Genomic DNA, 22,456 nt, shown 5'->3' on the forward strand with positions numbered 1-22,456 from the left:
TATCAAACTAATCTTGACAGAATTTATGCGGTTTTTGTTAATACGCGTGTATATTAATATGATCTCGAGATAGAAATCGCGCGAAGAAATGATAAATTGCGGATCGTAAATCTTTTTTTTTTCTTTTCGTGGAATGGATCAATGAATGCATAATTGGTTTATTAACCGCGTTAATAAAGGATGCTTTCGAAAACGGATCAATTTCGACCTACTTGACTGGTCGAGTCGACCAATCTTTTCGTTTAGAAATAGGAATAAAATATGTTTTACATGATTTGCAAATGATGCGAAAACAATTTTTGATAATATCGTTCGATGTTTGAATAGATTTGCATCGAGTTTTTAAATTTTTAGAATATTTTTTTCTAACATCGGTCGATTCGAAGAGGTCTCTTCGATTGGAATTCTATCGCGAAGAAAAGAATTTATTTATAATTAATATTATAAGTAAATTGTGATAAAAAAAAGGGGAGGGAGGGAAATATTCGATCGAAACCAAATAAGATGGCTGATATAACGCGTATTAACACTGCATCATTGGTATTCCGCTCGGTCGGATCTAAACGAAAGTGATTTAATTTCTTTGAATCTGTCACGCCTGTTGAATAAAGAAAATTAAACCTCTAAAGTAGCAATAGCAAATTCTCAGTTTAGATTAAACTGATATATAATCTTGATATCGCGTGGAATTTAATTTCTAGGTTAAGAATTCGAATTATTTAGATAGATCGTGGTATCCGGATAATTGGAAGATTGTATTTTAATCTAACGCTTACTCGCTATGTTAATTAAAGTTGATTCATTCGTAGAATTTAATCGCCAACCCATTTATTATCACATTTCTTTTCCTCTCGATTATTACGTAAACACTGTTGGTTTTAATCACTTTATAATGAATTTTTAAAACAAAATTCTTACTACGCTTCGGTTTAATGAACAAAATTTTCAATATCTCCAGTTAAAGCGCGAAATTGAAATAAGATATATCCATATCGCGTTCGAAAGATGATTTAATAACAAAGAAACGCTCTTGACAGCAGCAGAACCAATTCGGAATTAGATTCGTAATTTATAGAAAGAAAAATAGACAGATTCCCTCCCACTCCCATTTATCCAAACGAAACAACAATTTTATAAATCCGTCCTTCGTCTTCTTGGTGGACAAATCGTTCGTTGCCACGCAGATCGGAAATACGAATAAATATATCACGATAAAATCGACGCGAGGCTCGTCGCTCGCGATCATTCGGAATGTATCACCGGAAGTAATCAGGAGTCCATAAAGCGGCGTGTCGCCCGGAGGACGTACGGTGCCAATAAACTACTTGGACGGTGGTTCGATAAAATTTCACATTAGCGTTGCTCGTCGACAAACACCTCGGCTAAAGTCTCGATGGAAAATCCATGGATGGAAAAGTGTCGAGAATACAAGGTAATAAATCCCGAGGAACCGCGTATGTAGCGATGGAATCGAGTCATGTCAGATGATTTTACGAAACCAACCACTCGAATTCGATGAAATTTCCTGCACTTCGCGTTCACGTAACGTGATATCTATTATATTCTTTAGTTTCTTCGATTCCCTTGGAAACATCTTTTATAAACGTTAAAGCAAATAAATTATGTAACAATTGGCAACTGTTTTAATAATATCAAAAATTTTTGAAAAATTATCAAAAATCTTGTCAAGAATCACACGGCAATTCAACAACGAAACGAATCATCTATTGACGATAAACTCTTCGTTACTCGCGCACTTGAACTCGATCCCATCGCTGTTCTAACGCGCACAATGAATATCTATTGTCCCTTTTACTTTCTCCCGCGGCGATGGTGCGCGCAACACCATCGTCGTGTGCCGTCTCGTGCAACAGAGGCCACGTGTATACGTGGACACCTGTTCCCGGTCGTTGGATTCGATTCGAAACTGCGTGACATCTTTAGAAAATCGAACGACCGAAGGGAAAACATACGCGTTCCATTCGAGTTTAAGTGGAGTTAGAAATCGGTTTGCCTGCACACATTCGTCTCGATTCACGACACGAGAGAGAGAGAGAGAGAGAGAGAGAGAGAGAGAGAGAGAGAGAGAGAGGATGCGCGTCGAAAATCGTTGCTCCTCTCGTCGTTAGAAAGCAATTTGTCGGAAATGGTGGTCGAAAGAAAGGAGCGATATCGAGAAAAGTTATCGCGCTCTGTCTTGGATGAGCGTCATCTCGGACGGACGCTTTGTTGCGAGATGGCTTTGCTGCAAAAAAAGAACGAAGGATGAAGGATGTTGATCCTCTTCCTATAGGAAACTTCGATCGAGCTTTCGAAGTTTAGAGTTGTCTGATAGATGGATGAAAGAATGCTGGATTTCCTTGATGCGATCCTTCCATTGTACTGAAATTTTTCCCAAGATGTTGTTCTTGGGGGGATTGATCGACGGGCGAGAGGAAGAAGGCCGTGGTCGCTTTTTAAAATATTTCTTTCTTTCTTTTTTCCCCTCTCTTTCACCTCTCGTTATTGATATCTCTATCACGCCGTGTCTAATTCCTTGGCATGAGAGGTTTCTTGAATTAACCGAGGCGGGAGAAGAACCCGTCTAGACTAGTTTTTTTCAACCGCGGTTCAGCCGTTTCAAACAGCCGGGACTACGTAATAAGCCACCTCGATCGCGAAACAAAGAAACACGCGTCAAATACGAGTCTGCCTATTATCTTCGAACTCGAGTTTCTGCTCTCTTATTCGTAATCGTGTTATTCGTAATCGAGGAGGATAATCTAGTGTTTCCTGTATCCTTTCCTTCCATTCCTTCCTTCGTTTAAACAAAATCGTTTAAACAAAAATATCCGTTTTCGGATAAGATACCCTAATAACAATACAACTCTCCTCATTTTTTACGTATTCTCGCTTCGATCCTCATCTCTCTGAGATGGTCGCGGAGAAAGTTTGTTTCTTCGAATTTCAAGAGAAAAATAAACGACAAATATATTTTAAATTTTTTAAGTCAAATTTGATTGTTTATAATCGATGAATCGGCGAGTTGATCGTTTCGTTCACTGGAAATACGAATATTCTTCTAAAACATTCCCGGAGAGAAAGTGTTGCCACGATTAATCATTAAGTGCCATCGACGACCATATGGCGAGTTGGCAAGAATGCGTTTGCACGGTAGCTAATCAGTGAAAGTGCCACACGATCGAGTAGCTGCACTCCTTTTGAAAATCGAATCGACCCACTTCTCCTACTTCATTCCCCACGTATCGCGCCCTCTTCCTTCAAAATCCATCTCCTTTTTTTTTCAATCCCATCCTGGAACACTGGTCTAACGTTTCAACGCCGTTTTACTTCTCCTTAAGCGTTCTACTTAACCACTTCGTAATCGCGAACGAGATATTCCGACGCAATATCTTTCTTACAACAGATATCTCGACGAGTTTCTTCTATTAACTTATTACCCAACCCTAATTCCACTATTGACACCGTGAGCAAATTCAAACTTGCAGGTTGATTATTCTCAACATTGAATCTTAACATTGATTCGAAGTTAGTTGCACGAGAATAAGTTTTAACGCCAAGATTTTTAAATTCCAACCAAGAGTTTTCTTTCTTTCTTTCAAGGCTTTGAATACACTTATCGCTCGAAGTCTCGATTTTTCACGGTGTATGTATAGATTGGAAGTGTTACAAATCGCCGGTACGATATGTGTCGCGTCCATATCTCGTCCACGTTTTGCGGTTAAGTGGGTTACGCATCTTTCGTCTCGTTCCAGTCCCCTACTTGTCGTTTCATTTCCTACGATGACTCTGCTCCTCTTAAACCGAGGATCGTTTCATCTCGAACGATTCCCATCCTATCTAAAGATTTATATCAATTCGTCACAAGTTTCTTCTATATCCCTCCCTCCCAATAATCCCTGTACGCCATTTTCTAATTGTCCCTCGACTCTCCCGATTCTGTCGACCGAGTTTTCACGAACGGAAACATCATCCACTTTCGCTCGGATGAAATTGGACGGTTGTTAGAAACGGTTGTTACGGATATGCAATCATCGTTTTTTTTTTTTACAGTCGTAGGTCGTAGAGGACAACCTATCAACGTGTATATATATATATATACACACACTATAATAGAGAACTCGCTTCCCTCTAGATCGATCGTTCTCGCTCGCGTTTCACCCGAGAAATCCTTTTGTTCCAGAACGAGAGCAAAGCACAGAGTGAAGTGAGAATGAAACGTTTCTCTTCGTTGGATTCGTTTTTTTTGAGAGTTTTCTCAAAAATTAGAATTGCAAAAGTATAACAAGTTTCGTTTAAGAGGTGGATAATCGATTATCCTTTTCTCATCTCCGATCGAAATCGGTTCCCGTTCGATATCGCGATCCGAGTTCGCTCTCGGTCGAAAGTCGGATCGGTGTTAATTTCATCCTTGTGAAGCGGGGTAGATCGACCACAATACGGCCGAGACACCGTTCTCGAATCGAGAGAGCTACCGGTCATCCGACCATTCCGTTCTAGTTTCGTGTATTCAGAGCGCAAATCGATGTAAAAAATTACTCGCTCGATCTTGGTTACAGCGGTGCATATTGTTTTGCGTTTGGAGAAACGTCGAGAGAATCGTTTTCGAGGTTTATATATTTATGAAACGTGTGTACGCGAACGGATTATCTCGAAATTCAAGGGGTGATTTCTTCGCTCGTTTCTTTCACAAGTTCGATACTTAAAGTGTAACACGAACGATCAACGTTGTTAGTTGATTTATTATTCGAAAAGATTCGGCCCCTTTCTCTCTTCTCTCGAAGGCCATTAGACCGTTTCATCGTCACGGTCCCCGAGATCAAAACAAAACAATTTGTCCCCTGTTACCATTTGATGACCCAAAATTCGAATTCGCGAAACACAGTGGCCTCTCAATCTTACCAATTCGCACGAGACGCTTTCTCGGACTTAGCGTCCGGCTGTTAACTGTGCTCCATCTAATTATTCTTCCATTAGAGAACGAGAGAAAAACGCCTAAAATCGTATCGACGGAGAGGGTAACGTGAAGGAAAATAAAGTTGATCGTTGTCCCAATCGTTGTGGAAATTGATCGAAAATTATTATAAATCTCTTATAAAATACCGATATTCTCTCCGCTAAACTTTTTCCAACTTTTCATATTGCTCGTCGGATAATTTTCGCTAAGTAGCTGGCTCCGTGACAGCGATTAATTAATTAACAACAGCCTCGAATCCGGCCATTGTTAGACCGGCAACCGGGCGATTAACTTATCACATTGGATGAACAGAAGGTTGAGACGCGTGACGAGGAAAAGGAGGAGGAGGGGGAGAAGAGATGGAGGAGGAGGCGGTTCGTGGAATGGAATGAATTCTCGTGGGACGCGTAGCGGCGCGAGCGGTCGTCAATTACGGAAAACGGTCCAAGGGGAATCGAGTGAAATTACGGGCGGTGACGATTCGATCGGAAATGACGGAGCGGATACCGCTTCTTGTGGAAACATCCGGCGAGAGATCGAGACGAGGGAGCTCGTGTTCCGCCGCTCTTCCGTGTTCCATTTAACGAATTCCTCTTCTTCTTCTTCTTCTTCTTCTTCTTCTCTCCTGCCGCGCGATCGATTTTTTATTCCTCTTGTAGAGAAGAAAGATCGATGAATTTATCGGCATACGACGGATGTATAATTTTAATTTGAAACAATCATTTCGCTTCGTTCGTTATTTCATTGATCGTTAATTTCAATTTTATACGATGTTTAATGTAAATGGAATAATAAGAAGGAAATGGTAAGTAAAAATAAAAATTTGAAGTTAATCGATTCGTTTAATGTAAATAAAAATTCGCAGACTCATATAAATTATCTGATATATATATATATATATACCGAACAAATTAAATCAAGTCGTTTAGAAAAATTTCATCTTCGATTCAGAATAATTTCGAACGATATATATCAAGAGAATATACCAACCGTAACAAAACAGGATTCAAGAAGTAACGTACACACCAATCTCGATCTTTTTATCCCCTCAAGAAGAAGAAGAAGAAGAAGAAGAAGAAGAAGAAGAAAAAGAAGAGGAAGGAGAAGAGGAGGAAGACGAAGGAAAAAAAGAATTATCACTTAAGCCTCTCCATCCTTTATCTTCTTAACTCGCGCCCCCTTCCCAAAGCGAGCGATATCCAAAGATTAATGAATCGAGGGATCGTTTAAACCGAATCCAATTAGCGTGTACGATCCACGAAAACGATCGCGTACGGTACACGGTCGAATGGGAGCTTTAAAAAGATACGAAGCGGCGCTTGCTCCGCCACCAGGCTTTCCATCCGCGCGGGCTTTGGTAACCCTGTTTTACGGTACACCGGGACTGGCTCTTATTTACAGTGCGACCAACCGGTGGCCTGGCAAGGGACCGCAAAGGGTCAATGGTTGCAGCCCGTTAAAACCTTGGCGCGGCGATAAATTCAAACCGCGGATTTCGTTCCTCGAAAAAGATCCCACGGTTCCGGTGACGATTCGGCCCATTGTGCGCGTATACGTTTGATGTCACGACTCCTCGTGGAAGAGGAGGAGGGGGAGGGGGAGGAGACTTCATTTAGTCGCGACGAGCTGGTTCCTGGCCAGTTCTCGAGACGTTAAAAGAGAATCCCGAAATTGAATTTTACGATCAAGTTTCTTTCTGGGAAAGTTTCTCTTGTTTATTTCAATAGGGAATTTTTTTTAATCTACTTTTATTATTGTTCGATTTCTTCTTTACGTTTTTATTATGGAATTTTTTTACGATTTTTTATAATTTGAACAAAAGCAAAATAACAAGTTTAAAAGTGGCGAGAGAGTAGCCACTTGTACAAAATGAAACAGGAAAAAAGAAAAATCTTTTCCAACGAAGACAATTTCAATACTATAAAACTTTATCGTAAAATCAAGATTACGAAGAGACAAACGAGTGGTTATCTCGAGAAAGGGGATCGAGAAAATGGGTTATTTCCAATGAAATGGATACTCGAGAGGCCCGAGGGCTCGTTCCGCCTCTGGTCTAATAACGCATGCATCATGGCGAATAATTAACATCCCGTCTAGTCCACGCGAAGACTCGCCGGTCGTGCCAAGTGAAACGGGAGACATCGCGCCCGTGAGAAGGCACGGCCGAACGAGGCTCGCATTTTCATCTGCTCTCTATACGCTCTCGATCCCTTCGCGATCGTGAATCGAACTCGAATCGGACGCGTGATCGTTGGATCGATCGTTGATTGGCGTTTCCGCGAAACTTGGCCCCAACTCTAGCGGAGGCGTGCCTCGTCCCAATGCTTGGGAGCAACGACTTTCGAATACCGTTTTCCCTACGCGCCACTCTAATCAAGGGAGAATCGTTCGCTCGTTCGAATTTAATCGTGCCGCCATTCCATTCCGCCGGATTCCTTAACACGCGTTAAGGATAAGTAGGTGAAAATCGAAACTTTGCGGAGTTATAGGAGAGCTCGAGGAGAATTTTTCGTTCGAATTTGTTGGGCCGATAGTAGAGGAAGAAAGAAGAAATAGCATCGAGAGAGACTAAATATGGTAAACGTTGGATTCGGATGGAGATTTTCCACCTTTCGAGAGTGGTGAAATTTAATCTCGATATCGGCTCGAACGGAATTCAGAATTCCGTTCGTATTCGTATTCGTATTTTGCTCGATGGGAGCGTGAAACGATAATGAGGAAAAGGAAAAAAGCATTGAGGGAAGATGGTAAATGAATTGGAAACGATAAGGGGTCGAGGATCAAGATTTTACGCTTTTGGGGAGTAGTGAAATTTAATCTCGATATGGCTCGAGCGGAATTCAGAATTCCTTTCGTATTATTTCGCTGAACGTGGAGTAAGTAACTGTAAGTGAAAGAAAAAGAGAGTTAAACGAATGTGATGTATGTGCATAAGCGATCGAAAATTAAGACTTTGCGAAGAGAGCAGCAGAGAGTTTAAAATTCCTTTCATGCTGTATCGAATACGGGAAAGAATAGGCGAAAAAGAAAGTCAAGAATGAATATTTTAATAATATATCATCATTCTTCTCTAATTAACGGTTACTGATGCATAAATCTCTTTATTGCAAACAGAAATTTTTGAAAATTAACAAAAGTGTATAGTAATAATAATTTTTGGCCAATCAATCGAAATTAATCACTCTCAACGACGCACGTGTGAGCTATACCCCAACCGGATAAAATGGTCGATACAGTTATCAGATTATTATCGAATTGCTCGATCGCTTGAGACCCGCTTGTTCCTCGAGTCATCCTCCATAATTCACCGACAACACTCGCCAATTTTAAATGAAATATTCATCAAGATAATTCCCCGAATAGATTTACTATACGACGATATAATTTACAATCGACGATTGTCAACTCTACTTTTCCAACTAAAAAATTAATCGTCATCCTAAACGACACACACGTACTTCGCATCACAATGCGTGCAAAAATACTCCTACAAACATCCTGATTCTCCAATTATCCACATTATTACATTCAATACAATTCAATATACTCGAAATCAAAAAAATTATTTCGCTTCCTGCGATTAATCAAAATTCGAATCCTCCTCTGAATCCTCTGGATCGAATGGTTCCAACAATCGAAACGGTTCCTTTGCGAGTGAAACGCAATCGTTGAATGGGAATCGTTAAAAATCGTCTCGTGTAAAATATCGCGCAATCGATCGATAACCTCTCTCGAGGAGAATTCCCTCCCCTCCCTCCCCTCCCCCCTCCCCCGAGAGAAACTCGAGGAGATGGTCCCCTCGTAATGTAATGTTCGCGAGCCGCGAAGGAATCGGCGATGGAATTGGCCCGTGGAAACACACGTGGCAAATATAAATTTGCGCGGTTGGCACAACAGTTGGCGGAAAACAATTAGCGGAGTGGACAGCGGAGAGGTTGTTGCGTTTGTTGGCAGCGGAAGGGAGCGTGTGGGGGAATGTGTGTCAATCGAAAGCCGGTTTCTAGGTGGCGTCGGGCATCACCGGCCCCGACGATTTTCAGCGTGGAATTAATGGGGATCATTAATATCGCGGTGTAATTACGTGTTTCACGCAGCCGTGTTGCGTCTTTTAATATTCGATTATTAATATAACCGCATAACGGTTAGAGGCCCGCCGCCATTGATCCATCCGATCTTATGGGTTGGCCGGTAAAAATCGCGATTACTCCGGGGTTAAATTAATATTTACATTGGGGCACAAGTCGCACAAGACGAATCACGGCGACATCCTCGTTAATGATTGAGCGAGTACAGGCGGTAATACGTGTATATATATATATATATACACGTTCTTCACTTTCCACTTGTACGGGGAATTGGATTTTTCGTATTCGTATATTTCGAGGAGGGATAAAACGTTTTAGAATATTGGCCATTAATCGAGTAAGTAAAAGTAAGTAAATTTATATCCATTGAATTTTATCGAGTCGTTGAACAGAAGAGTGCACGTACGCGAATGTCGATGTAAAAGTTTAAATGTAAATATAAATATATAAGAGTAGTACAAGTAGTAAAGTATACTTGTTACACTTTGGGAATAAACTCTCTGTTCAAACCTCGTTTCTTTAATTCAAATTATAAAATTATATAAAAAGAAAAAAAAGGAAGAAAGAAAGGATAAATCTATCTGTCCGCGTTTCTTCGACGATTCGAGGAATAGGAGGAAGATTTAGATTTTCTCGGATAAGAATGTCCTAGGTTAACACCGGTGGAATTTATTCTTTATCGAGGAAAAACGATTTATTCGTGCGTACGTAACAGCACGCGTGCAATTGCTCGAGACGGATTCGCTCAAGAATTTTCGCAAGCATGCTCGCCATGATCACCCTGTAAAAAATGAATGTTATGCGCGTTACACGTTATACACGCATACGTACGTAGATATACACGCTGGCACACACCTGGCATTCACGTACGAGGAAGAAGTGGGTCACTTTTACCCCCTTGGGTAGCAAGCCTTGGATCTGAAGATCGCGATCGGCCTGCCTGCACGATGCGAACGATCGCTATGTTGCGTTGCATCGATCGTGCGCATCGCCACGTGCGAATACAGGTCGGTTCAAAAATATTTCCTTTCCTTTTTTCCCTTTTTCGACTCCGCCCATTCCCAGTCAAAGGCATTCATTATTTCTTTATTAAGACGTGTACATCGTCCTTCTCTCACCTCGAAGAAAGAGAGAGAGAGAGAGAGAGAGATATTTCAATTTTGCGTAAATTGAATCGGTCCAATTCCCCTCCCCCCCCCCCCCCGCGAGTATTCATCATCTCGATCACGATTCGGACGTATTCGTTCGAGCCGTCCCGATTCGAGGGGCGTCGAAGATTTATATCCGCCGAGAGATAACACCAATTATTACCACGTTGCTTCATAAATTTACGATCTCACGATATACGCGTTATTTGCGCGCAATTCGTCGAATATATGGTGAATAAAACGGTAATTCCGTCGCGCCTATTCCTATCCGTTTCACGGGAGAGAAAGTAGCCGTGGTTTTTATAAAATAACACGAGCATGGTTGCATAATATATATTTTTTTTAATTTATTTAGTTCGTATCCGTAATATCCGAGCGCAGTGGCGCGCTCGAACGGGAAATGGGAAACGAGGAGGAAACGATCGCCGAGTTTCTCCATCCTCGGCCGTTTTAATACCCGGCAGTAATTTCTAGAGTCGAGAAACTCCACCGTAGAAACTCGTCGCATCTTGTATCTAAGCTATTGGCCGTGGATAGGCCGTGGAATAATCGAGAGAGATTAATTCGAAAAAGAATGGAAAATGGATTGGCTCTCCTCGAGCGCTCCTCGAGGATTGCTCCAGGTCGAGGAATCGGTCCAGCCTCTGTTTTCACGAGTTCGAGCGCGAGAAAACAGAAACTCGCGGATCGTGAGTCGGGCGATAGGCAACCGGCCTTGCTCGATCGTTAAAATGCATCGTGCGTCCGTGGAAACACCCTTTCTAACAGTTAGATAGAGCGCCATAAATTTTTACCGGTCGATCGAGCCAGCCTTCTCTAAATGGCGACGCGAGATTTCTATCGGGACAAAATGGTCGGTCACTCGGGTATCTAAGCTTGCCAATCATCGATTCGAATATCTTCTCATTCGAATCCACTTTTCCGTCGAAACCACGTACGATTCTGTGTCGATTTTTTAGGATATTCGTATATCGATCGCTTCTTTGACTTGTTTCGATAAAACATAACCTCGCTTTATGTACGAGGCAAAGTTGGAATATTGCGAATCATTGATTCGAATCTGAATATTTGCTTCGAAAGCAATGTCCACGAGACGATTTTATCGAATTTTTTTAGATATGTATTTATTGTGCTTTTGATTTGATTTTTTTCGTGATAATAAGTTTGTAGAGTCGTACGCTAAATAGTATACGACGAGGAATATCCAATTAATTTTTCGACTCGACTTTCTCGTTTCTTGCTTGATGATTATTATTCACAATACGAATTATTAAATATAAAATTGGAAAGTAATTTTAATTAATTTAGCAAAAAATTCCGCCAAGGGATACACGGTGGAAACCGGTACAAATACTTCATCTTAGTTTCACCCGTTTCCCTTCCCACTTCCTCGGCCCATTCTTCCTTCTCCAACTTCTCCAATGTTTTTCTGCTTCTCTTCAACCGCCAACGCCCATGACGTTCACCCGTCGACCTTCTTAAGAGAGATCCGTCGACTTTTCCATCGTCCTCGATCTCTAAACGGCGAGGGACCGAGGAGGATCAGAGATCGTCACGAAAGCATCGAGTGATAGATGACACGCTTACGATAACGAATGACACTCGATGCGAGGTCTCGAGCATCCTGTATGCTCGCCTCTCGATCCCTCTTCCCATCTTATCGCGCGTTTACTTTCGAACAACGAGCAAATAAATGCTAGGCTAAATATCAACATAGATCGTCAACTCCGTTTTCCATTTCGTTCAAAGTAAAGATCGATTCGAGCTAGCCAAATATCTCTCTCTCTCCCTCTCTCTCTCTGTATTTGTATCCATTTCCATGCATTCTCCAGCCTTGCTCGAGCCTCGAATCCCGATTACCAGCCATTCCTATGCGAGCTTCTCAAGTATTCTCCCATACGAGAACGATTTCTCTCGGCTAATCAGCGGTAATTATCTTGCCGGGCTACGAGAAGAGAGTGGGCGTGCGTGCAAAACTCGAAGAGAAACAAAAATCTTGTAGAGTTATCTGGATCTCGTCGAAACTTTTTTAATAATAATAAGCGTCAAGTTGAATCCTTTATCTTCTCACGTGTACGTAAAGTGTGCAATTTTACAAATGATAAAATAGTTCGAAGAGATCCGTCTTACACGTATAAAAAAGGAAAAACAACTCGCTATCTAATATCCTAACGAATAATAATTCGATACTCTCGGTTAGTTTGCGGAGGAAAAATGGACGAAATTACAGTTGGAGGTATTTTTCTAACGCACAAGACCGTCCATCGTCGTGGGTCATAGGCGATCCTATGATCTCTCGAACAGTTGAAAACTGCGGGAAACAGGGACGAGCACAGAGCAGGGATTTTCTTTTTCTCCCTTATACAGGGATCCGGATCGAGGCGATCCATAAAAAGAGGCGCGGTTTCACCCGCCGCGAGGACTTCCGGTTCGAAAAGGTTTCACGTGTTCGACTCGATGGAATTTTCATCGCTCGGCCCATTTTCTCCCGGACGGACGAATTCGCCTCCGTTCCGACGAAACACCGCTCCTCCCTTCCCTCTTCTAATCCACGCCTCGTCCTTACGGCGGCGTGACGGATTTAATACATTATTAATAAAACGCGGGGAAATATTATCGCGGTTTCTAATCGGGTATCCGCCGAAGCATCGTGCGGATAGAGGCGCGTGCAAGCGAAATATCATCGGGCAGAGCGGGAAAAAAATTCCGGAAGAGCAAACACGCGAGCTTTCACGTGTAATCGCGGAACAAAAATCATGCGGCTTCGTGCCGGTCGGCAATGCGGCGTCGTGGAAAAGGAGAAATCGCGAATATCTCGTTTTGCGTATACGTCGGTTGTATATACACAAGTATTTGCACACCATTTAAATATTAATTAATCGGCGGTCTGTTATATTTCCCGTACAGTTGCTTCCAAAAGTGTCTCTCTCTGGACTGTGTAGTATTTCATCGTACTCTCGTCGCAAAGTTTTTAATATATTTCTTGAATTATATACGTTGAATAAAGAAAAAAAGAAAAGAAAAGAATAGATGAATTTCAATAGGATCGTACAGTTTCGGATAATTGAATAAAATTTTAAACAAACGTAACGTAAAATTACATCATCGGGTAGAATGATAATAATAATTCGACAATAACAACGATTCTTCCGACAAATTAGACCAAAAACATGTACATTTCCATATTTGCATAATGATCGCTTTATCGGCACGAAGAAGGCGTTAAAACGGTGTCGTTAAAGGAATTAAACGAGCCGTCCCGTGTACGACGCTAAGATTAATCCAACGTAATCTCTCGAACCTATTAATTATCGTTATACAGGCATCCGTTCTCGCTTTAATTACACATTTCACAAAGAATTCACAAACACGGGTGGACACGTAACGATTACCCGCCAACCGTATAATCATGGAAAGTCTCTCCTCCGTTTCTCCTCCCGTAGAAATACGTACTTGTATCGACGACAGTCAGAGCCAAGGTTGGATCGAATTAGCATTACGCGAAATAAAGGAGAAGAGGGTGAAAAGAGAAGAGAAGAAAAGAAAAGAAAAGAAAAGAAAAATGGTCGAAACTGATGTAACCGCGGCCGGAAACGGCCGATACTTTCACTGAGGGAGGCCAAGAACACGCTGAGAGGCGTGAGCACGCTCGTACGCAAGCGCGAACACGGTTGTTCGAGGCGCGCGTGGGCGGAAGTTACACATTAAAGTTACGTCGAACCGGGACGGACAGGTGCACCGGTACACGCATTCCCTCCGCATTGTTCGCCACGACCCGGTGCATCTCTCGGAACGGAATCTTTCCACGATACTCCTGGAAACGGGTATGCCCACGCTTTATGCAAATCGAAGGATCGTGTACCATTGGATCGGTTAAATCGTATGTATGTTTGTGTGTGTGTGTGTGTATACCTTGTTACGCGAGAGGACGTGATGAAACAAGGATGGAAAAGGGATGGATACGGGATTGGATTGTCTCGAAATTGTTTCGTAGAAATAATCTGAGGGAAAGTGATGGAATTTAGGTAGAAAGAGATCGAGGATGAATAAGGATATAGATCTTTGCCGTACGATGAGGAAAGTTGAATATGGGATTGGTGTCTCGAAATTGATTCGTAGAAATATTCTTGGTAGAGAAAAATGATGGTTGAGAGAGGGATACAACGTTTCGAAATTGATTCGTGAAAAGCAGTACATTTACAGGAAAGGAAAATGTGTATCTATGTGTACGTATTTTTTCAATCGGTATTAATAATAATAATCTTTTATAATTTCTCTGAAATTATTACAAATATATCTATTTTTTCTTTTTTTAGTGCAAGATCCTCCAATTTCGTCGAAACTTATTCTCCGATCGCTGTCGATCAATTAAAGAAGATAAAATTTTCCAATGGAAAACTATTATAAATTGCATAACGATAAAATGTCTATACAAATTTTTAGATTTAGTTGTTGAAAGAATGGAACGGGCATGAAATAACCGGGATCGTGAGCGTTACCGTTCTCCTCCGCCTCTACGAGTCGAGCCGTTTTCAGTCGGATTAAAATTATTAATCTTTTGCGCGGCGCCTAATTGTTTGCCCGACGAATTTATCACGGCACGGCTGCTTTAATTGCGCCTACCTCGCAAGAACTAATTAAAGAAAGGCAAGAAGACTTCTTCTTCTTCTCCTCTCTCTCTCTCTCTCCAGCTCTTCTTCTTCATAAACACATATATACACGTCTACTTGTACGATAACATCGTCTAAACGGAACTAACGAGCGAGTTGCTCTTAATACGCGCGCGAGCGAGCACACTCGCGAGAGAAAGAGAGAGAGAGAGAGAGAGAGAGATGGGATAATATCCGTCGAGAGAGATCCAGAGATCTTGTATTGTCGTGAGTTGTCCATTCAACGCCGATAATCGCTCGTTATGCCTCCAACTTTCTCCAAATTAGCGATGGAACAACTCGGCACAACTCGCATTAGATAGGGTTGCTCCATCGTCTTCCTTTTACTTTCGCGCCTATTGTTGAATGGGAGGATCCATCTCGAGGGGAAAATGACGGATCGCGTGTCTGGGAAACTTGTCAGGGAAAATTGCCTCGGAAAATTGTCCGTTTTCGAGTGATGCACGTTCGAAAGTGTTCGTTTGCGCATGGGAAAACTTTCAGTTCAAACCCAACCTTCTCATCTTCTTCTAAATATTGATTTGAAAATTTCTTTGAAGAATTTCTCTCTTTTCCAAAATTGAAATTCCAAGCTTGCCTTCGTGCTTCCTCTTTAATAATTGAAAAACGTGATCTTTCCTTCCTTCGATCTTCCATTAAAATCGGAAACATTTTTTTCGTTTTTCTTTCCGGCAAACGCACGAGAGCGAAATCTCTCTCGACGCCTATCGCGAATCTCGCCTAAAAATCTGTGCGGAGGCCAACGTCGAAGAAGATGGAATCGATCGATCATCTCTATCGCTCTATCATCTCCCGCGAGCCAATGCTCGAAATCCTTCGCGCATCCATCTCCATCACCGGTGGTCCCATTATTACCGCCTAGCTAACCCACATTTACCACGATTCACGTTCACTTTTACGCGCCCCCCATTCCCCGTGGACACGACACACCGAGAGATAAATGTCGAAGGATAAATCTTCGGGACACGAGAACGTGCCAAACATTGTCCCTCGCAACGAGCTTCCGCTTAATGGCAACGCGGCCGTGTTATTACGCGTGCGATTCCGCCTCGAGGTGGCCATCAACCTCGGGCCCAAGTCGGTCATGAACGAGCTTCCTACCGAATTTCCTCTCCTCTCGAAACTCTCCTCTCGAAAATCGAGGGGAACCGATCGTGATAATAATTGCTCGTGAAAGGAAGCGTCGAATTTGACGAATTCGGGACGAGTGTAATAAAAAGTGTTCGAGGCTCTCTCTTTCTCCCTTTCGAGGGGCGATAATCGAGGGAGGAAGAAGGGTCGTGGCGCGTTTCTTCTTCTTCTTCTTCTTCTTCTTCTACGCTCTACGTAATTAAATACGCTCGGCTCGGAGGAACGATTTCCTCGTGAAATTTCTGAGAGAATTTCTCCTCCCGCCCGCTGCTCGATTATTTAGACTCGGCTCGTTACCTCTCGGAAATCACGACACTTCCCTTCCAATTCAGAGCGTGAAAGAGGCGTATTTACGAGAGGCTTCGCCGTGAAAGCGAACCCTTCAACCCAACGTGGACGACGCGTTACGCGTTACTCTTTTTGGAACGAGTTTTCTCTCAAAGAAGGGTTTCTCACGTCGAAATGTTTCGCGAATTAGATATTGGATTATCTCTTTTCTTTGTATACGATGTAATTTGATGATACAATTTGTGCAATGATATTGTGAATTGTTATTATGTGCATTTATCGTTATTCTCGTTTTGAATATTTTTGAACATCGTTCAATTTTTTTTTTTTAAATCCATTGTTGTTTGTGGAAACGAACAAACAGGTGGTAACGCAGATATCGATATAGTTTTACAATGGTACTTTTAATCCCTCAATCCTCGGTGGTATTTCTCGTAAAAATTGAATTATAAATATCAATCGCGAAACTACATTGGAGACAAATTAACGTCGAAATGGACGTCGATATATTGACAATATAATCTATAAACCTCTTAACTCAAATCGAATTATACATGTCGCATAAAAAATGGCTATTTCTCAAATTCTCTCTCACTTACTTAAGTAGATTTAACTTCGAAAGACAACTCACGAAAGATTGATAGATATTGAAGAAAAATCTATGGGACAGATCGATTCGTGGAATGGAATCCATCGTTCCAGTGAACCAATGAATTTTAATTAACCGGCCGCGTGTTTCGATAATTAATCGATGAAAATCGATAGAACGAGAACGTTGCACGCGTTGCATTGGAGGGAGTACGGGAGGAGTAGTAAAGTCGTTCACGGTTACCGTTAATCGATGTCTCCGTGCGTTACGTTTTACTCTTACTAATTCCTGAACGAAAGTCAGCGACGGCGTAGCTGAACGTACCATCGCCGAGGTAGATAAACTCTTAGCTGGCAATTACGTGGGGGAGGAGGGAGGGAGAGGCGTCCCCTCCCCTTTGCCATCGAGTTAATAACTCACTGTTTTAAGAGGCGGCCTCAGCCACTGCATGGAACAGTTCGATAATTGCTTTTCACCAACATCTTCTGCTCTCTCTCTCTCTCTCTTTCTCTCTCTCCCCCCCATTTCTAGTTGTGATCGTTTTCTAGCTGGGATGTGAAAAACTTTTGGGGTTTCGTTTTACAGGGAATATTTTTTGAAAAGTATCTTGCGATCATCATCTTTGGATCAAGAAAAATGTGATCCTTTTTAAAATTTTAAAGATAAATGATATTGGATATTGGAATATTTTTTTTGTGGTTCAATTAATTAAATATGTACTCAAATTTAATATTACAATCATATATAAAATATCCTGTTTCTTAACGATATTTTTTCGAGTAAAAAAATTCCAGACAGAAGTGGAATTATATTATCCACTTAATTATTATTATTATTTAATCGTCGAATACCTTTAGAAAAATAATACCAATAATAATGGGAAATTGTGAAAAGCGATGAAACGAAAAATGTATCAAGAACGAAGAGTACAAGTATGAAGGATGAGTGTGGGTGAGAGTGACGAGAGAAGAATAATAGAGATCGATCATTGGTTGGACGGAACAATCGTGAAAGTAAGAGTGAGAAAAGAATGGAGCCCATCAACGGAGAAACCCGAGAAGTGTCGAGACTTAAGATTAGCCTCGAGTGCATCGATGATTCGACGAGAAAGTTTTATCGAAATCGTGAGATATTATTTTATTACGGATCCATCTCTCGTTTGCGCTCTAATATTTTTATCATCGATTGGCATCCCCTTATCGAACTGTTTCGCACGAAGGAAACCCTTTTAGCAAGTTTAAGTTAATCGTTAAAAATTCGCGGAATATCGAACGCTTTTCACGCTCAATCTCCTCGACGGAATTCCAATTTTAATGGCATCGACGAGTAATCCGATGAGTTTCGAGCGCGGCTTAAATGTAGATTGGCTCGCGATATATCATAGAAACGGGTGGATAAAGGCGAGCGAGTACATCGGCACTGTATATCACTTGTCTCGTAATTAAAGCTGTGCTGCCCACCGGTTTCGATAGTGTCGATGATAACGAGCCGATAAGCGTGGATACAAATTAAACGTTTTCCAACCTTCTTTATCGTATCGATCGTACAAATTTTCCCACGAAAAATATCTGTCTCCCCTTGCAATTCGCCAACGCGAACTTTTCACTTTTCTTCGCTCCGAACATCTTTAGATAATTAATTAATTCGAGATGTTGTAAACTCTTAATGAAATCTCGAACTATTCCATGTGACAATTTATACACATTTCGTTGAATCAAACTGAAGAAGAGATTATAAAACGGTTATTAAAACGGAGAAGAAGAAACGAGCAACGAAATTCAAAATGGCCGATTCCTTTCCATTCTTGACCACGATCATCGTAAAATCGAAAAAGTATTGATTGTACCGAAAGAGTCGAATCCTGATCGATCCTGAATCCCATTTGGTTTCGATATTTCTGCCAAATATCGGATTTAGATATATTTAAAAAAAAAAAAAGATTTCAAGAGATCGATCAGTTTTGATCGGCGATTATTTTATAATAGTTCAAAGTAGAACTCAAAGTAGAAGTCTGGGCTGGGCTGTGAGAAACAGGAACGTGGCCGTTCGTGCAAAGGTGAGGAAAGCCGGTTTATTCGGTTCAGCAATCTCGTTCACCAAGCTGGCTGCATTCCGTCAAATCGAGTCCGACAGATTTACCGTGGAATCATGCAAATCATGCACGTCTGCCCGCCGCTATCATCGTCTTCCCCGGCTATTTCCTCGCGCCCCGTCGAGAAAAGGGGGGTCGCCCGTTACGAAAAAGTTAATCGAAAAGTTAATTTTCGGCCGCGTCCTCTTTACACGGGCCACTTTCACTCGATTAGACCACCGAACGCCTCGTTTCGGGATGGCTCCCGTATCGTATGCCCACTTGTGTGTACACTTTAGCAGGAAAAACAAGCCCGGCCCACCCCTTTTAAAGCCTGTTTGAGAATAAGATTTAATTCACGATAGGGCCGGTCTGCTTTCGCTACCAGAACACCATAATCACTCGGACACGTTGATGTATCGCGCGCCCCGGGGCCCAAACTCGCGTACACCGCTTTAATTACGGGCCTGGCAACGGCTCAGACTCCCCTATATATATATACCGACTCATTGAAATTTGGCCCGGATACCCTGTTGCGATCCGGAATGGCTACGTATCGGATCTCTTGGAAAGTAAAATTGGAATTTTGCCTTTTTGTCAAATCAATCGGTTGACGAGTTTTGGGCCTTTCCAAGCTTTTTCGATTTTTCGTTGCTCGCTTCGTATGAAACGAACGTTTCTACGTTTGAATTTCCTCGATATCTGTGAATGCTTGTAGGAATGATAATTTTGAATATCTTTTGGAAATATATTTTGAAACTTTTGGGATTAATTTGATTTAATTTTTCGTATTCGACTCGACGAATTATTATATTCTATAATTAGCATGATTGACGAAAACGGTTAAAGTTTCGTTGATTGTTCAGAAATCTAAAAAAATCTAACTTTGGCGGGAAAATAAGAGGAACGTAAGGAAGAAAAAGATACAAAGTTTGGTAAAAAAGAAAGGAAAAAGAAACGTAACCTGATCTAATAAGATTTATTTTGAAAATCAAAGTCTCGGAGGTGGTTGGCGTGAAAGTACGGTAGGAGAATGGTGTTCGTGATATTGTCAGTCGGCCGAGATCGATCCGTTCGCCGCGATATAATTGAATATATCGATGGCCAGGACTCTCGGCCAAGTAACCTCGAAATTCGATGCTGGATCTGGCTGCTCGATTCGAATATTCTCGCATCGGATGTCCGACGGGTAACAGATACGCGCTTTCAAACACAGAATGTAAAGCGGCCGGTTAACCTAGAATATCTCTTGTTAAGGCAATGACTAAGAGATTCTAGCAATTAGTCGTCGAATCTTAAGTGATCCTCCCGGTGCATCCAACCACGCCTAAGAGCCACGTAGGAGATCTATTTTAATTTATTTTAATTCAACCCGGCTAAGTTAGATAGATTACAATCGGCGAGATCTTTATCTTCGTATTTACGATAGCCGATTTACGATTTTAGTATCGGATTGTTCCTCGAATAAATCTCCCAACTTGTTATTATTATAAATTATTTATATCGTAGAAAATTCTTCATCATATATGAAAATTTCATTTTTATATATACGCGTCTAGAAAAAAGAAATATCGATTTACCATCGGCTAATATTCTCATTATTAGTCCTTGTGCTTATATGAAAATAAAATATTATATTTATACATCTTATTAAAAGATATTATTAATATAAAGAGAACGTAAGAAACTTTATTATCGATCGAAATTTTCACTCCAATTCCTCGAAGAGAGAAAGAAAAATCGTAAGAATATCTATTCCTCGCGAATCATCTTTAACCTCACAATAAATTCACAATACGGAAAAACTTGGAAAAGTTCTCGATCGAAAATAATTGGAACTTCGATAAAAAAAGAATTAATATTTATCGAAAAAAGCGCAGTCTCAAAATCTTGCGAGCTATCGAATGAAAATCGCAGATGGTGATGCGAGAAACGAGAAAAAAAAAGAAAAAAGAAAAAAAGAAAAAACGATCGAGACAAGATATTCTCGACGGAGGAGGAAGGCCGAGACGAGACGCAAGAAGGCGGAAAAGATGGACGGTGGCGTGTCATTAGAGAGTGGCGGGTACGCGGCTGGGCCGATAGAGGAGGGATAACATTCCTGCTTCTGTCGATAGATCGATCATCGTATCGTTCTGCCCTCTTCCTCCTCCTCCTCCTCCTCCTCCTCCACTTTTTCCTCCCGCCTGCCAGCTCATCTCTCGCGTGTTTCGAGCTATTTCTCCTGAGTAACGGCGGAACGCGCTCGTCTCGGCTCCGATCCGACGTCGGTTTTTCACCGACGATTTCTCGCGGCGCGGCGTATCGATTGTTCTATCGGCCGGTGATCGATCGAAACGCGAAGAAGAACGGAGGCCGTGGCCCGCGAGCATGGGGGATGGACCAACTCTGGGAGGAAATGAAATGGTTTTTGCTCGTCGTCCACAGTTTCCTGGGGAAAGAAGTTAACGTTACGGCACTTTTCAGTACGGGCAGAAGAAGAGTCACGAGAAAACGATACTCTTTGCTCCGGAGAAACGCGTATAGGAAACGATTTTTTAATCGGAGGTGGATCATCGGTGTAGAGAGATAAATGATTTCCTAGTGAGAACGCACTATCGTCATTTTTGTTCTTTTTTTTTTTTTTTTTTTCTAATCCGATGGCAGTAAAATTCGAGCCAAACTGGATCGTATTTAACTGGATATATATATATACAGGATGTTATTACTGTTTTACATAGATGTTGCGTTAAATCTACGTTAAAATTAGAAAAATTTATGATCAATAAACCCGAGGAGAGAGAAAGAGAGAGAGAGAGAGAGAGACGAATTACACGTGTAAACAGTTATCGTATCTAGATAGCAGACTTCTTTTTTTTTTTTTTGTTAATTAATGGTTCGCCGCAATTGCTTGTTATCGAGAAAGTGTCAATATCATCTGCATATAAATGCTCTTTTTCTGGGAAAGTGCATACAAACGTGTGGAGAAAAAGGAAACAAAGTTGGAGTAAATAGAAAAGTAAAATCTCGTGTGCCTCGACGCGTTCGCGTATTAAACAACAGCGGTACAATCGATATTCTCAAATTGAATCGAATCAAAGAAGCGATATAAAAAAAAAAAAAGAAAACTTTCAAAAACGAGCATACCATTTAAGCATACCATTAAAACCACCCACGCGCAAAATTAAGTCACGTAGCTGCTTCGATAAACGAAACTCTCTCTCGAAGGATCAAAGCAATGGAAACGGATCGTTCTCCCCAACTCGCTTTTCCCGCCTGCTTTTCGTCCCGTTCCTTCAGATTGCTCCATTTTGATCCCAACGTTTCGCCGTCACGCGTCGGTGCGCATCGAATTAATTAATATAGGCTGGTATCGTTCGGCCGGCAAGAAGCGAAATAGCGCCCTCTTTTTTCCGCAAAAAGGAAACAACTCCACCAGCCGGTACTCTCATTATGCGAGTCGTCTTACAGAACGATAACTTTCTCGATACTGTGCCTCTCTGCCTTCTCTTTTTCTCTCTCTCTCTCTCTCTCTCTC

The 22,456-nt window shown here is 41.5% G+C and overlaps 1 protein-coding gene across 2 annotated transcripts in view; it reads left to right on the forward strand.

The window, feature by feature from the left end:
- The window catches only part of LOC122713984 (serine proteinase stubble-like), a 71,046-nt gene that overhangs the window by 18,242 nt on the left and 30,348 nt on the right, over nt 1–22,456 (forward strand). The gene's annotated exons all lie outside the window — the stretch shown is intronic.

The sequence above is a fragment of the Apis laboriosa genome, unplaced genomic scaffold (genome assembly GCF_014066325.1).
Source record: "Apis laboriosa isolate Shangri-la unplaced genomic scaffold, ASM1406632v1 scaffold26_cov146, whole genome shotgun sequence".
NCBI lineage: Eukaryota > Metazoa > Arthropoda > Insecta > Hymenoptera > Apidae > Apis > Apis laboriosa.